The following is an 18,241-nucleotide window of genomic DNA, read 5'->3' on the forward strand; positions in this document are numbered from 1 at the left end:
AATCATAATCTTACCCAAAATAATACTTATTCAATAATATAATTTATGATTTTCAGTTATACCTTTCATAACTTTTTAAGGGCAAAAGGGATCCACTCAAGCAAGGATCACTCATTGCATTTGACGGTACTCTTATGACACTATTTTTTGTTGCTTTTCGTAACACGGACGTTTTTTAAACAACCCAAGAAAACTGCCTTGTAGAATATCACACATTCTGAGCTTATCTGATTGTTTTCCGATAGATTCAAGTTAAATATTACTGGCGCCAATTCTATACAGAGGACATGTGTTTCTCAATGCCTTGTATTAAGAGGTGCAAAACGTCAAGCTGCTGCTGCTGCTGCTAAATCGCTTCAGTCGTGTCCCACTCTGTGCGACCCCATGGACGGCAGCCCAGCAGGCTCCGCTGTCCCTGGGATTCTCCAGGCAAGAGCACTGGGTGGGTTGCCATCTCCTTCTACAATGCATGAAAGTGAAAAGTGAAAGGGAAGTTGCTCAGTCGGACGGCAGCCCACCAGGCTCCCCCGTCCCTGGGATTCTCCAGGCAAGAACACTAGGTGGGGTGCCACTGCCTTCTCCAATGAGGAGGAGTCAGTCAGACTCAAGATGCTTCTTTGGGGCCAGACTACTTTGTGGGCAGTGCTGTGCTCTGCAGGTAGCCCATGACACCTGGTTTTGTCTTTAGTGCTGATGCTGCTTATCACCAAGTTAAAGTGGGGTCTGCCAGATTTCTTAGCATAAGTGTCTTTACAGCCCTTGGTACTTAATAAGTAATAACTAGGGTGACATTTGACACTCTGTGACTATCCATTCTCCCTGAGAGCAGTTTCAGTATCAGTTGTTAACTTTCACCTGAATCAATTACCACTTCAGGGGTTACACAATGATTCTCAAATATTAATACTATTCCTCTTTCATATATTAGGTGGCATTCTCCTGCAATGTAATATTCTCTCTCTTCCGGTCTGTCCCTCTCTCCCTCCCTCCCAGGTAGTTTCGTGGACTTTTTTAAAGTCAGTGTGTAATTATTACTCATTACTGTTTCATCATTCTTTCTCATGCTCGAATTGTCCCAAATTCAGCCATGAGCAGCTCCTTCAAGCCAAACTCTGTGTCATTTTGACACAACCCTAATAGACTCTGAGCACCTCCTTGCTCTCTGACACAACAAGCATGCCAAGCTAGCCTTGTACTTGCCTCAGACCTTCAATCAACCATTTCTCCAAGGAGCCTGGGCATTTAGAAATTAAGCTCTGAGACTTAGGTGTGCTCTTTGCTAGTGGAGTATCATTGTTTTGACTGGACAGAGCAAGGTGGTGGTGGTTTAGTCGCTCAGTGGTGTCTGACTCTTTTTGGCCCCATGGACTATAAGTCCACCAGGCTCAGGCTCCTCTGTCCATGGGATTTCCCAGGCAAGAATACTGGAGTGGGTTGCCATTTCCTTCTCCAAGGGAATCTTCCCCACCCAGAGATCGAAGCCAGGTCTCCTGTGTTGCACCCAGATTATTTACCAACTGAGCCAACAGGGAAGGCAGAACAGAGCAAAGGTGTCATAAATACCTTCCATCTAAGTCCAATGTGACATCTTGAATTCATACCCAGCATGACAGGATTCTTGCTCATTTCCCTCAGCCCAGTAGTATCTCCCTCCCCACAGTGAAAACCCCAATTCCCGGTACTTCTCATAGACCTACCCACTTGCTCTATCCACAAGACACACACAACAGTTTCAGACATCCCACCAACACAGCTACCAACACCACTGACAACAGCAATCATTCAAGCTCAAGACTTCTTTGGAATGCTTGCTGTCCTCAGGACAGTCCTGCTAGGTCCCAGGTCTCTTCCCTGAGATAACCGGACCACGGCTGTACTTGGGCATGAAAGGTACTTCACGCATGCCTCACATGTCATCATGTGTTACATAAGAGAGATGCCCTCAGGGTCGAGGTTTTAATAAAATAATCTTTACTGCTACAAGAAGACATGCTTACAGGAAACACGGTTTAACACTGGTGGCATGGAGATGAAGAAAGAGATGGCCATTAACTAGTACAGTTTGAAGCCACTGCCTTCATTTGTGCTAAGGACAAGCAGTTTTCCCTGCCTTTGCTTTTGCACCATTAGTGCAAATATTGACACAGCAAAAAAAAGGCAAAAGTGTCTTAATATTATTATGACAATAACTCTGTCCTCATGGAACCCTGAGAAGGTTTCAGGGTTCCCCCACACCGCCCTTTCAATAACAGCTGCACTAGCATAAGCAGACATGTGTATTCAAAAGTTTCCGGAATTCTTTGGATCCTTTTTTTCTGTGCGTTGAATTAATTTAACAGTCAGGTTCATCTGAGAGATCACTAATCCCTAACTGCTCATTTTTATCATGATTTTAATGCCTCCTGTGTAACAATGATTAGACGGCCAATGGTTCAACCAAAGGAAGTTTAACACTTGGCTTCCAGAGAACACAAATCCAGACTCCGAATACAAGATTAATGATGTCAGACAGTTAATTACAAACCATCTAATGAAATCACTTCAAGAGACAGACACTTACAGAATTAGAGTTCCACTAACAATAGGAAAAATACTGTTAATATTTATGCTAAGATGCTCCTAAAAAAAAAGAGCCTAAATCTGAGATGGTTCTTGGGAGAAAAATTAAAACTCTTCCTCCTTTTAAGAAGGTGAATTTAACAGTGTTTAGCTCCTTTGTCTTTTCAAAGACACGTTTTACTGTTGTTTAGTCATCAGAACCAATACAACCAAGAAAATACTCTTAGCAAAGAAACACAGATGATACTTATGGAAGTATGTTAGACTTTACATAACAGCCATTGAGTTCAGTCCCTTAAGTGGCACTTTTTGACTTGTCATCATTCTATGAATCAAAAAACCCCGCTGGCCCAGAAGCCTGCTTTGACATAAAGAGTTAAGGAGGAGGAGCACCCAATGAATGGCTTATGGGAGACACGTATAAGGAGTGGAGATGCTGCTGATACAAACAAACTGCATCCACAGTCAATCGCACTAGCCCGGGGCCACCGTCACAGCTGCCACTGCGGTGGGCTGTGTCTACCCTGCTCCTCCTCCTGCATCTGCTCCAGGGGTGCCCAGAGCAAGGCTGTGATTACCCATGAGGGCCAGAAGCAAAGAACGCACTTTCTAAAGAGCAGAGCACTACACACTCTTGGGGCATGCAGGGCTCTTCGTTTCTTGCTGCCCAACTTCAAAAGGCATTAAGAGAAGCATTTCACCCGGGATTTAACACAAGTCTATAAAATATCCAAGTGTCTTCAGTGCAACAAACTAACAGACGCAACCAAGGTGGCAAGGATCACAGGCGAAGGACCCAAAGGAGCTGATGAAGGAGGATTCTCAGGGACAAGCCTCTAATGTGAGACCAGCTACACAGGTCAACACTGCAGGCCCCAGGATTTGTCACTCCCCCGTTCCACTTGGCAGTGAGCCATTCATCAGCTATTATGTAGCCTGGACAGAGCACACAGACCTTTCCCCAAAGCTTCTGTTCCACCTGATTACCATGCCAATCAAAAGACACATCAAAACTTACCAAAAATATAAAAGCAAAAACTGACAACATTACATATCCCCAACTAGTGCGTTATACTTACAGTAGTCAATCTTGCATAATATTAGGATAAATGCAGTCTAGCCAACCAGAAAGGAAGCAAAATTCTTTTCAAAAGTGAAAAGACTTATATTCATAGCTCTGTGACCTGGAATAGGTTGTGTGACTCTACTGAGCCTCAGAAGTCTCAACTGCAAAGAGTAACAAAAGATGCTATTCTGTGTATTTACGGTTCAGATGATAGAGAATCCACCTGCCAATGCAGGAGACCTTGGTTCGATCCCTGGGTTGGAAAGATCCCCTGGAGAAGGGAATGGCAACTCACTCCAGTATTCCTGCTTGGAGAATTCCTATGGATGGAGGACCCTGGAGGGCTACAGTCCATGGGGTGGCAGACAGTCAAACATAACTGAGCGATTAAACAACAAAATTTTAAAAAAAAACAACCATTTTTTCCCTTTCCTTTCATATACACTGTATGTGTCTGTTCACTCTGACCCTGTTGAGATAACAATGTATCCTCAAAGGTCAACTGGGGGCCCCTAGATTCAATTCTGTGACGGGAACAAAGACACTAGGATGGAGTTCTCAGTGCCTGACATGGGCCTGGCCTAAAGCAGGTCATCAATAAATCCTCGCAAACATCTGATCTTGTAGGCATTTCCCCAGGGAACGTGTGTTTCCTAGGAAAGGTGCACGGGGTCAAAAGATGCAAGCTGCCACCTTTTTATCCAAGAGGAACTAGAGACTTTCTCCCAGAATTTCTGAGCACCTACATACAAAGTAGTCCCGTTCACTGCACCTTTTCAGAAACGACTGCAGACTTACTCACTTGCCCTGCAAACTACCTTGGGGCTCATCTCTGGGAACAAAGAACTCAGACTCAACAGGCTTTGGAACCAAGCAGGCGGGAATGACCACAGCTGCTCAGAGAAAGGCTGCGTGGCACAGTGCTGACTCAAGTCCAGGAAGGATGGTCACTCCCACACCCCAGCAGAGCGAAGCCACCAAGTCGTGGGGCTCCAGTATGCTCAACCTCCAACCTCCCCAGAGAACTGAGGAACTTTAGTCTTGGTGAGAAATCTCTCAGGTATAAAATGTCAGCTTCCAATTCTAAGGACCCAAGATTTACAGGCTGGATCTGAACGCATACAGGGAAGGCGCGTGGCAGAACTCATGGTGCTTTGCGGAAAACCAAGGACATTTTAAAAGTCAAAATTTCAAATGTTACTGACAATCACTCTAACTAGTGCCTGGCAGTGGAAGTACTGGACACCAAAGTGTTAAGAAAATTAAAAGAAAAACTTTAAATTAAAAATAGCCCTTTCCTGGGACTTCCTTGGTGGTCCAGCAGTTAAGAGTCCACCTACCAATGCGGGAAACACAGGTTCCGTCTCTGGTCCGGGAAGATCCCACATGTCGAGTGGCAGCTAAGCCTGTACACCCTAGAGTCAACGCTCCAGAACAAGAGAAGCCACTGCAATGAGAAGCTCACAGACCCCAACTGGAGAGAAGTCCCCACAGAAGTACTATTCTCAAAAGCTACAAGGCAGAGGCAATCCAAGTGTCCATCAACAGATGATTGGATAAACAAGACGTCATAAACACACACAAGTGGAATATTGTAAACTCTTATAAATACTGAATCACTGCACTGCACCCCTTGAAAGTAACACTGTTATAGGTCAATCAAACCTCAGTAAAATAAAAACAACAACAACAAAAAAAAGCACACCAGAGGCCTGGCATTCTGCATTTCTAACAAGCTCTCATGCTCTGGTCTGCAGAACATGCTTTGAGTATAAACATTTTCTGCTCCAGTCTTAAGGGATATGACTTTTCCTATTTCAAACAGCTACTCTTGCATGAATTTTAACCTCCTTCCTACAGGCAGGTAATCCTCATGGCACACTTTGGATCTTGCTGGCATCTGTCTTTCTCACCCTGCCCCACTCCAGCAGCAAGAATAGAGTTGGGCATACTCAGAGGTCCTCGATAAATACGAGTAACTGATAAGCAGCATCAACAAATTCATAGAAATAAATTTTAAAATCGGGTAAAATTTTCTAAATCAAGACTTTTCTGTATCTTAAGGATATTTAAATTTATTCTTTCTGGATTAAAACAACAAAAAACACCACCCAGTCAGGAGAAACGTATTTATCATCTATTAGTTTTTGAAGGAAAAGAAACTGAGATTCTCTTTAAAGCCAATTTATTGGAGACCTGATTTTTATGAAGCATCAGCGTTTCTTTTTCTGGGAACACTAGTGTGTATTTCACCTGGAAACAAGATTCATTTTAAGCCCTAAGGAGCAGTACAAAAGAAATGTGTGTGTGTGCTACTACACTCTTATTCTGAAAAACTGTTCTGAAAGTAATTTTGATAGCAAGGACAGCAGAATTTGTAGGGTCTACTATCTTGCATCTGTGTAAGGAGAGCCTTTACACAGAGGAAAGCATTCCTTCAAGCCTCCACAAAGGGTGCTGTTTCATATCACTGCTCCATAAACAATGCCATTTCCTTAAATCTCTTATGATTAAATCAGTTTGTTCATAAGAAGTGTACATGCTATGCACTATTTACATGGCTCAATGTGGATCAGACCTAAATATAACAACTAAAACAGTAACACTTCTATTGTTTCACAAAGGAGAAATCTTTGTGACCTTGGGTTCTTAGATAACACACCAAGCAGATTTTCTAGATGTATAAACTAGACAATTTAAATTAAGAGTGTCTCCTCTTCAATAAACACTCTAAAGGGAATGAAAAGCCAACAGGAAAAAATACCTGCAAATCATTCATCTGATAAAGGACCTATACTCAGAATATATATAGAACTCTCAAGAACTTAACAATATAAACAAATAACCCAATTTAAAAACACACAAAAGAGGTGAGCAGACATTTCACCAAAGATAAATGGATGGCAGATAAGCACAAGAAAAGACATCCACAGTCATTACAAAAATGCAAATTAAAACTACAGTGAGATGTAACTATCTACCTATCAGAAATTCAGTTCAGTTCAGTCAGTCATGTCTGACTCTTTGCGATCCCATGGACTGCAACACGCCAGGCTTCCCTGTCCATCTCTAACTCCTGGAGCTTGCTCAAACTCATGTCCATCCAGTCGGTGATGCCACCCAACCACCTCAACCTGTTGTTCTCTTCTCCTCCTGCCCTCAATCTTTCCAACATCAGAGTCTTTTCAAATGAGTCAGCTCTTCGCATCAGGTGGCCAAAGTATCGGAGTTTCAGCTTCAGCATCAGTTCTTCCAGTGAACACCCAGGACTGATCTCCTTTGGATGGACTGGTTGGATCTCCTTGCAGTCCAAGGGACTCTCAAGAGTCTACTCCAACACCAGAGTTCAAAAGCATCAGTTCTTGGGCGCTCAGCTTTCTTTATGGTCCAACTCTCACATCCACACATGACCACTGGAAAAACCTTAGCTTTGAAAACCTGACAATACCAAGGGCTGACAAGGATGTGGAGCAACTGGCACTTTCATGAACTGCTGGCAGAAATGCAAAATCACATGGCCACTTTGGAAAACCATTTGGAACTTTCTTATAAAGTTAAATATACACTCAACACATGATCCCACAAGCCTGCTCCTAGGTGTCACCCAAGTAAAACGAAAGTTATGTTCACACAAAACTTACAGTTAGCAGTTTTATTCTCAAACCAACAAACAATCCAAGTCAACTAGAGAGTGGATAAACAAACCGTGGAACAACCACACCACAGGATTTAACTCAGCAATAAAAAATAATAATAAATTAGTGATAAACACAACACCACCACGAGTAAATCTCATTACTCTGCCAAGTGAAAAAGACTGCACATTGTCTGAATACACCTAAGTAACATTTCGGAAAAGGCAAAAATATCGAGGAAAAAAACATCAGGACTCACGATGGTGGGGGAGTAGAAGGATGTGGAGTTCACCTCTCCACACAAGGCACCAAGCACACATCTACAAATGGGACAATTCTCACAGAACACCGGCTGAACGCCAGCAGAGACCTCAGGCACCTAAAATGACAAAAAAGACCCCCATGTAACTAGCTATGCAAATCACAAACTGATACCCCACAACTGGGTGACCTGCAACTGGCTTCATAAACTCAGCACCTACAGAACATTTTCCAAAAGGACAATAAATGCTCCCAAAGCCAAGAGGGCGCTAGCTTTCGCAGCTGTAGACTTCGCAGGCATGTACACGTGGGGGCTGAGCCAGACCTGAGTCTGAGCTGCTCTCACAGAGCCCACAGTGGGTCCAGATCTACGGTCACTGTTCCAAATCCAGGAACCTGACTTCAGCGGATCTGTGCTGGTGGCCTAGTGAAAACAACGTCTGAAAGACACCAGGGCCAATTCTGTAACTGCCCATAGTTAAGGTGGGGCTGAGAGCAGGGCCAGCAACAGTGTAATCGAAAGCTCATACAACAGGTAAACAATTCCAGAGGAGGGATACTCAGTAGCTTTCCTTCCAGTTGGCAGGCTCCAATCTTGCCTACCTCACACTGAGGATCAGAAACAGACAAGAACAGATCTGGGGAGTTCCACTCCAACATCTAGGGAGCAGACCCACCTCTGACAGGGCAGTGACAACCACAGCAAAGGGGAGGCCAGTTCAGGCCTGGTCACCGCAACACTGGTCACACCTCCTGCCGAGGGGATAATGGCTCAAACACAACCCCAAAACGAGAAAAGGGCAATAGGAACACACATATTGATACTTACCTTCAATTAAATGGTTTAAATGCTCCAACCAAAAGACAGACTGGTTGAATGGATACAAACACACAAGGCTGTACATTCGCTGTCTACAAGACTCACTTCAGACCTAGGGACACACACAGACTTAAAAGAAAGGGGATGGGAACAGATATCCCATGCACATGGAAATCAAGATGAAGCTGGAGTGGCAATACTCTGATCAGACAAAACAGACTTTAAAATATGGACTGTTACAAGACATGAGGCAGGACATTACATACGATCAAAGGATCAATCCAAGAAGTACAACACTTGTAAATACACATGCACCCAAGATAAGAGCACTGGAGAAGGCAACGGCACCCCACTCCAGGGTTCCTGCCTGGAGACTCCCAGGGACGGGGGAGCCCGGTGGGCTGCCATCTATGGGGTCACACAGAGTCAGACACGACTGAAGCGACTCAGCAGCAGCAGCAGCAAGATAAGAGCACTTCAATATACAAAACAAATACTAACAGCCATAAAAGGAGAATTCGACAGTAACACAACAACAGTGAGGGACTTTTAACGCCTCACTATTAGTCCTCATCAGTGGACTAATCATCTATACAGAAAAACCAATAAGGAAACACAGGCCTTAAATGACACAAAAGACCAGATGGACTTCACTGATATTTATAGAGCATCCCATCTCCAAACAGCAGAATACACACTGTTTTCAAGTGCACCTGGAACAGTCTCCAGGACTGATCACATGGTGGGGCACAAAACAAGTCTTGCCAAACCTGAGAAAATTTAAACCACATCAAGCATCTTTTCCAACCACAATGCTACAAGATTAGAAATTAAGAGAAGAAAAAAACCAAAAGCGCAAACATTCGTGGAGGCAGAAAGAATCAATGGATCACTGAAGAAATCAAAGAGGAAATTTTTAAAAAACACCTAGAGACAAAGGACAACAAAAACATAATCCAAAACCTATGGATGCAACAGAAGCCGTCCTGAGAAGGAAGTTTATAGCAATGCAATCTTACCTCAGGAAGCAAGAGAGACCTCAAATAAACAACCTAACCTTACACCCTAGAGCAGCCAGAGGAAAAAGGAACAAAGTCCCAAGTCGGTAGAAAGAAAGAAGTCTTTAAGATCAGAGCAGAAATAAATGCAATAGAGATGAAGAAAACAATAGAAAAGACCAATGAAACTAAAAGTTGGTTCTCTGAAAACATAATATCAAGAAATCTTTAGCCAGACTCATCAAAAACAAAGGGAGAAGGCTAAAATCAATAAAATTAGAATGAAAAAAGAGATGTTACAACTGACATCACAAAAACATAAAGACTCATAACAGATTAACACAAGCAACTATATGCCAATGCAATGCCAAAAGAAATGGACAAATTCTTAGAAAGGTTCCATTTCTCCAAATTGAACCAGGAAGAAATAGCAAATATGAACAGATCTATCACAAGTACTGAAATTGAAACTGTGATTAAAAAAACTCAACAAAAAAAATGTAGAACCTGATGGTTTCACAGGCAAATTCTATCAAACACTCATTTAGGTGAGAGTTGACACCTATCCTTCTAAAACTATTCCAAAAAATTGCAGAGGAAGGAACACTCCCAAACTCATTCTATCACCCACCAACCCAAAGATATCACAGAAAGAGAAAATTACAGGCCAATATCACCGATGATCATGGATGTAACTCCTCAACAAAATACTAGCAAACCGAATTCAACAACACATTAGAAGGATGAAGCACCATGATCAAGTAGGGCTTACCCCAGGAATGCACGGGTTTTTCAACATCCACCAATCAATCAGTGTGATATTCTGCATTAACAAATTGCTGAATAAAAATCATATGATCATCTCAACAGATGTAGAACATGCTTTTGACAAAATACGACACCCATTTATAAAAACTTCACAGAAAGGGGGCATAGAAAGAACCTACCTCAACATAATAAAGGCCACATATATAACGAACCTACAACTAACATCACTTTAAATGCTGAAAAGCTGAAAGCATTTCCTCCAAGATCAGAAACAAACAAGAATGTCCACTCCCACCACTTTTATTCAACATAGTTTTGCAAGTCCTAACCTTGGCAATCAGAGAAGAAATTTTAAAAAATCCAAATTAGAAACGAAGAAGTATAACTGTCACTGTTTCCAGATGATATGATATTACGCACAGAAAATCCTAACAATGCTACAGAAATGTTACATTTCTATATAATAACAACAAGAGATCAGAAAGAGAAATTGAATAAACAACCCCATGTACCATCACATAAAAAGAATAAAATACCTATGAATAAAATTACTTAGTTCAGTTCAGTTCAGTCGCTCAGTCGTGTCCGACTGTTTGAGACCCCATGAATCGCAGCACGCCAGGCCTCCCTGTCCATCACCAACTCCCGGAGTTCACTCAGACTCAAGTCCATCTCGTCAGTGATGCCATCCAGCCATCTCATCCTGGGTCGTCCCCTTCTCCTCCTGCCCCCAATCCCTCCCAGCATCAGAGTCTTTTCCAATAAGTCAACTCTTCGCATGAGGTGGCCAAAGTACTGGAGTTTCAGCTTTAGCATCATTCCTTCCAAAGAAATCCCAGGGCTGATCTCTTTCAGAATGGACTGGTTAGATCTCCTTGCAGTCCAAGGGACTCTCAAGAGTCTTCTCCAACAACACAGTTCAAAAGCATCAATTCTTCAGCGCTCAGCCTTCTTCACAATCCAACTCTCACATCCATACATGACCACAGGAAAAACCACAGCCTTGACTAGATGGACCTTGGTCGGCAAAGTAATGTCTCTGCTTTTGAATATACTATCTAGGTTGGTCATAACTTTTCTTCCAAGGAGTAAGCGTCTTTTAATTTCATGGCTGCAGTCACCATCTGCAGTGATTTCGGAGCCCCCCAAAATAAAGTCTGACACTGTTTCCACTGTTTCCCCATCGATTTCCCATGAAGTGATGGGACCAGATGCCATGATCTTCGTTTTCTGAATGTTGAGCTTTAAGACAACTTTTTCACTCTCCTCTTTCACTTTCATCAAGAGGCTTTTTAGCTCTTCACTTTCTGCCATAAGGGTGGTGTCATCTGCATATCTGAGGTTATTGATATTTCTCCTGGCAATCTTGATTCCAGCTTGTGTTTCTTCCAGTCCAGCATTTCTCATGATGTACTCTGCATAGAAGTTAAATAAGCAGGGTGACAATATACAGCCTTGATGTACTCCTTTTCCTATTTGGAACCAGTCTGTTGTTCCATGTCCAGTTCTAACTGTTGCTTCCTGACCTGCATACAGATTTCTCAAGAGGCAGGTTAGGTGGTCTGGTATTCCCATCTCTTTCAGAATTTTCCACAGTTTATTGTGATCCACACAGTCAAAGGCTTTGGCATAGTCAAGAAAGCAGAAATAGATGTTTTTCTGGAACTCTCTTGCTTTTTCCATGATCCAACAGATGTTGGCAATTTGATCTCTGGTTCCTCTGCCTTTTCTAAAACCAGCTTGAACATCAGGGAGTTCACGGTTCGTGTATTGGGGTCAGGAACGGTGGCGGTAAGGAGATACCCCTAGTCCAAGGTAAGGAGCAGCAGCTGTGCTTTGCTGGAGCAGCCGTGAAGAGATACCCCACGCCCAAGGTAAGAGAAACCCAAGTAAGATGGTAGGCATTGCAAGAAGGCATCAGAGGGCAGACACACTGAAACCATACTCACAGAAAACTAGTCAATCTTATCACACTAGGACCACAACCTTGTCTAACTCAATGAAACCAAGCCATGCCTACAGGGCAACCCAAGACGGGCAGGTCATGGTGGAGAGGCCTGACAGAATGCAGTCCATTGGAGAAGGGAATGGCAAGCCACTTCAGTATTCTTGCCTTGAGAACCCCATGAACAGTATGAAAAGGCAAAATGATAGGATACCAAAAGAGGAACTCCCCAGGTCATTAGGTGCCCAATATACTACTGGAGATCAATGGAGAAATAACTCCGGAAATAATGAAGGGATGGAGCCAAAGCAAAAACAATACCCAGTTGTGGATGTGACTGGTGATAGAAGCAAGATCCGATGCTGTAAAGGGCAATATAGCATAGGAACCTGGAATGTCAGGTCCATGAATCAAGGCAAATTGGAAGTGGTCAAACAAGAGATGGCAAGGGTGAACGTTGACATTTTAGGAATCAGCGAACTAAAATGGACTGGAATGGGTGAATTTAACTCAGATGACCATTACATCTACTACTGTGGGCAGGAATCCCTCAGAAGAACTGGAGTAGCCATCATGGTCAACAAAAGAGTCTGAAATGCAGTACTTGGATGCAATCTCAAAAACGACAGAATGATCTCTGTTTGTCTCCAAGGCAAACCATTCAATATCACAGTTATCCAAGTCTGTGCCCCAACCAGCAACGCTGAAGAAACTGAAGTTGAACGGTTCTATGAAGACCTACAAGATCTTTTAGAACTAACAACCAAAAAAGATGTCCTTTTCATTACAGGGGACTGGAATGCAAAAGTAGGAAGTCAAGAAACACCTGGAGTAACAGGCAAATTTGATCTTGGAATGTGGAATGAAGCAGGGCAAAGACTAATAGAGTTTTGCCAAGAAAATGCACTGGTCATAGCAAACACCCTCTTCCAACAACACAAGAGAAGACTCTACACATGGACATCACCAGATGGTCAACACGGAAATCAGGTTGATTATATTCTCTGCAGCCAAAGATGGAGAAGCTCTATACAGTCAACAAAAACAAGACCGGGAGCTGACTGTGGCTCAGATCATGAACTCCTTATTGCCAAATTCAGACTTAAATTGAAGAAAGTAGGGAAAACTGCTAGACCATTCAGGTATGACCTAAATCAAATCCCTTATGATTATACAGTGGAAGTGGATAGATAAGAGTGCCTGATGAACTATGGAATGAGGTTCATGACATTGTACAGGAGACAGGGATCAAGACCATCCCCATGGAAAAGAAATGCGAAAAAGCAAAATGGCTGTCTGGGGAGGCCTTCCAAACAGCTGTGAACTTACTTAAGGAAGCAAAAAACCTATACCTTGAAAGCTGTAAGATGCTGATGAAAGAAATCGAAGATAACACAGGTGGAAAGATATACCATGTCCCTGGATTGGAAGAATCAACACTGTCCAAATGACTATACGACCCAAGGCAATCTACAGCCTCAATGCAATACCTATCAACTTACCAATGGCAGTTTTCACAGAACCAGAACAACAACAACAAAAAAAGAAATTAAATTTCTACGGAGACACAAAAGATACCAAACAGCCAAAGCGATCTTAAGAAAAACGGAGCTGAAGGAATCAGGGTCCCTGACTTCAGGCTATACTACAAAGCTACAGTAATCAAAGCAATATGACACTGGTACAGAAAAAGAAATACAAACCAATGTAGCAGGATAGAAAGCCCAGGGAAAAACCATACACCAACGGTCAATGAATCTTCAACAAAGGAGGCAAGAATATGCAATGGAGAAAAGATAGCCTCTCCAATAAGTGATGCTGGAAAATCTGGACAGCTACATGTAGAAAAAACCAGAATATTCTTCAACGTCATACACAAAAATAAACGCGAAATGGATTAAAGACCTAAATGTAAGACTGGATACCAAAAATATCTTGGAGGAAAACAATAGAATATTCTTTGACATAAACTGCAACAGTCTCTTTGTGGGTCCACTAGAATAATGGAAATAAAAACAAATAAATGGGGTCTAATCAAAACTATAAGCTTTTGCACAGCCAAGGAAATGATTTAAAAAAAAAGGAAAGGAAAAGACAACCTATGGAATGGGAGAAAGTATTTGCAAACGATGCAACCAAGGGCTTAAACAAAATATACAAACAGCTTTTATAACTCAATAACAGAAACCAAACAACCCAACTGAAAATGGTCAGGTCTTAATAGACATTTCCCCAAAGACATACAGATGGTCAGTAGGCACATGAAAAGATGTTCATGAATAATTATTAGGGAAATGTAAATCAAAACTACAATGAGACATCACCTCAGACCGGTCAGAACAGCCATCATTAAAAAGTCTACAAATAACAAATGCTGGAGAGGGTGCGTAGAAAAGGAAAACCTCCTACAGTGTTGGTGGGAATGTAAGCTGATGCAGTCACAATGGAAAACAGTATAGAGGTTCCCCAGAAAAACTCAGAATTACCATACAACCTAGCAATCCCACTCCTGGGCATGTACCCAGACAAAACTATAATTCAAAGAGATACGTGTAGCCCTAAGTTCACAGCAGCACTACTCACAACAGCTAAGACATGGAAACAACTAAATTTCCACTGAAAGATAAATGGATAAAGAAAACATGATAGATATATATATATACACAATGGAATATTACTAAGCCATAAAAAATGCAGTAATGCCATCTGCAGCAACATGGATGGACCTAGGAATTATCATAGTAAATGAAGTCAGACAAATAATCATATATCATTTATCTGTGGAATCTAAAAAGAAATGATACAAATGAACTTATGTACAGAACAGAAACAGACTTAAGAGAATGAACTTAATAGTTATCAGGGGGCAAGCACGGGACAGGGGATAGACTGAGCATTCAGACTGACATATACACACTACTATATTTAAAAGTGACAACACAGACCTACTATATAGCACAAGGGACTCTGCTCAGTATTCTGGAGTAACCTAAATGGGAAAAGAGCTTGAAAAACAACAGACCCATGTCTATGTATAATTGAATCATTTCATGTACACCTTAAACTAACACAACACTGTGAATCAACTATAGTCCAATATAAAATAGAAATTCAAGGGAAAGAGAGAAGAAAGAAGAAATATTCACCTTCCAAATGGTAGGAACTTAGGTGGCATTTTTATTATTCATCCTTGCTCCATTCCGTTCACAATGCAATTTTTGGTCCAGAGGATGCTTCAGCCTAGTGTCCAATTCCCTTCCAGTTACCTTAAACCAGTAAAGCAGATGCTGTTGCAACTTTCTAATCAGTCAGGGGGGCTGCCTGAGGGTCCCTGTCTCACCTAATTCACTCTAGGGTGAGGAAAAGCTCCAGCCATTGCTCATGGAAGCGGTAGGGGCCTACAGACCTGCAGATGCCTGGGAATGAGAGTTTACGCATGGAGAAATACAACAGACCATCTAAAGCCCCAAGGAGAAGCCTGGGTAGAACCTCTAGGGAAATTAAGATAGTCCAAAGAAGTTGTCTATATGGAAGAACTGACAAAGTCACACACAGGTCCAAAAGACACACTCTCAAAAAAGATGTGAGAAAAGCTTAACTAAATTTTCCGAGCTCAGAGCATACCCAGCCAACCGGTGAATGGTTTCCCTGGCATTACAGCCAGTCTTCAAAAACTGCAAAAGGTGGCAGTTTCTCAAACACCCAACTTTTGGCAAAGAAGAAACACATACTAAACAAAATTCAAAGGAACAAAATAATAGGTAGAAATGGATGTCCCTGAGGAACCAGACTGGGACTCCCTAGACAAGGATAACTGCCTTAAATATGCTCAAAGAGCAAAAGGAAAACAGAAAGAACTAGGGTAGAAAAAGAACTAGAAAATGATATGTAAGCAACGGGATGCTATCAGTAAAGAGAAATTATAACAAGGAAAAGAAACAAATTCTGGAGAAAATACAATAACTAAATTGAATATTTCCCTGCTGCTGCTGCTAAGTCACTTCACTCGTGTCCAACTCTGTGCAACCCCACAGACAGCAGCCAGCCAGGCTCCCCCACCCCTGGGATTCTCCAGGCAAGAATACTGGAGTGGGTTGCCGTTTCCTCCTCCAATGCATGAAAGTGAAAAGTGAAAGTGAAGTCGCTTAGTCGTGTCCAACTCATAATGACCCCATGGACTGCAGCCTTCCAGGCTCCTCCGTCCATGGGATTTTCCAGGCTAGAGTACTGGAGTGGGGTGCTATTGCCTTCTCCCTAGAGAAATTCAAATTCAGATTGAGAAGGCAAAAGAATCAAGAGACTTGACAAAATAATAGCCAAAAAATTCCCAAATTTAATGAAAGACATGAATTATAGAAATCCCAAGTAGGATAAATCCAAGAGATCCACACTGAGGCACACTTTAATTAAACTGTGGAATGATAAAAGAGAATGTTGAAAGCAGCAAGAGAAAAGCAACTCATAACAACAAGGGACTCTCTGTAATACTACTAGCTGATTTCACTTCAAAAATTTTGAAGAGCAGAAGGCAATAGATTAATACATCTGTGCTGAAAGTAAAAAAACTGTCAACCAAGAATTCTGTATCTGGAAAAACTGTCCTTCAAAAATGCGGAAGAAATTAAGACGTTACCAAATAAAAGTTGAGGGTGTTCATTACTACTAGACCTGCCCACAAGAAATCCTAGAGAGTCCTTCAAGCTGAAATGAAAGGACACAGTAACTTGAAGCCATACAAAAATACAGTCTTCAGTTAAAGGTAAAAACACAAATATAAAACTCGGTATTATGTAAATTTGGTTTTGAAACTGCACTTTTTATTTTCTATAGGATTAAAAAACCAAATCTATGTTTATGGGTACACAATCCATGAAGATGTCATTTGTGACATTAACAACAAGGAGAAGGAACAGAACTATCTAGGAGCAGAGCTTCTGTATGCCACTTATGTAAATTGATATCATTCAAATTAGACTGTCTTAATTTTAGAATATTATATGTAATCCCCATGGTAACCACAGAGAAAATATCTGTAGAATACACACAAGAGGAAATGAGACGGAATCAAAACATGCCACTACAATGAAATCAACAGAACACAAACACAGGCAGTAATTCCAAGAAATGAGGGTCAAAAAAGCTGGAAGACATAAGAAAACAAAAATAAAACGGTAAAAGTCCTTCCCCATCAGCAATCACTTTAAATACAAATGATTAAACTCTACAATCAAAAGACAGATTAACAGAATGAATTGCATGATAGGATCCAACCATATGCAGCCTACAAGAGACTTATTTCAGATCTAAAAACACAAACAGGTTGAAAGCGAAAGAATAGAAAAAGATCTTCAACAGAAGCAGTAACCCAAAATGAGACTAATATCAGATAAAGTAGATATTAATTATAAGAGACATTACCCATTGATAAAGGATCAACCCATCAAGAAGATACAATAATTATAAATATGTATGAAACATCAGAGCTTCAATACCTACAAAGAAAACACTGACAGAATTGGGAAAAAAAAGTTATTCTACAATAATAGTTGGAGACCTCAATACCGTACTTTCAATAATGGACAGAAACAGCAGAGAGAAGATCAGTAAGGAAAAACAGGAATTGAACATTATAAACCAACTGGAACTAGCAGACATATATAGCAGAATATACGTTTTCCTCCGAACACAACACCCAATAACAGCAGAATATGCATTTTCCTCAAGAGGAAATGGAAATCTCCCCAAGACAGACTGTCTGTGACACTACAAAACATGTGAGTATAAATTTAAAAGATTAAAATCACATCAACTACCTTTGTAATAATGATAGAAGAAAACCAGAAATCAGCAACAGAAGAAAAACTGGAAAATTCACAAATAAGTAGAAATTAAACAACACTCTTAAACAACCAGTGGTCAAAGAAGAAAACACGAGGGAAATTAGAAAATATTTTCAAAGAAGTGAAAGCAAAATATACCAAAACCTATGTGACGGAGAGAAAGCAATACTAAGAAAAAATATACAGCTACAAATATTTATATTAAAAATGATCTCAAACCAACAAACTAATTTTATATTATTAGGGACTAGAAGAAGTACGGTAACGAAGCCCAAAGGTTCAGAAGGAAGGAAACAAAAATTACAGCATAGATAAAGAACAGAACACCAACAGAGAAAAATCAGTAAAA

General features: G+C 41.2%; 1 protein-coding gene across 3 annotated transcripts in view; it reads right to left on the minus strand.

Moving 5' to 3' along the window:
* Window positions 1-18,241, minus strand: part of CDCA7L (cell division cycle associated 7 like) — a 46,456-nt gene that overhangs the window by 14,449 nt on the left and 13,766 nt on the right. The window lies entirely within an intron of this gene.

The sequence above is a fragment of the Capricornis sumatraensis genome, chromosome 5, assembly GCF_032405125.1.
Source record: "Capricornis sumatraensis isolate serow.1 chromosome 5, serow.2, whole genome shotgun sequence".
Classification (NCBI taxonomy): domain Eukaryota; kingdom Metazoa; phylum Chordata; class Mammalia; order Artiodactyla; family Bovidae; genus Capricornis; species Capricornis sumatraensis.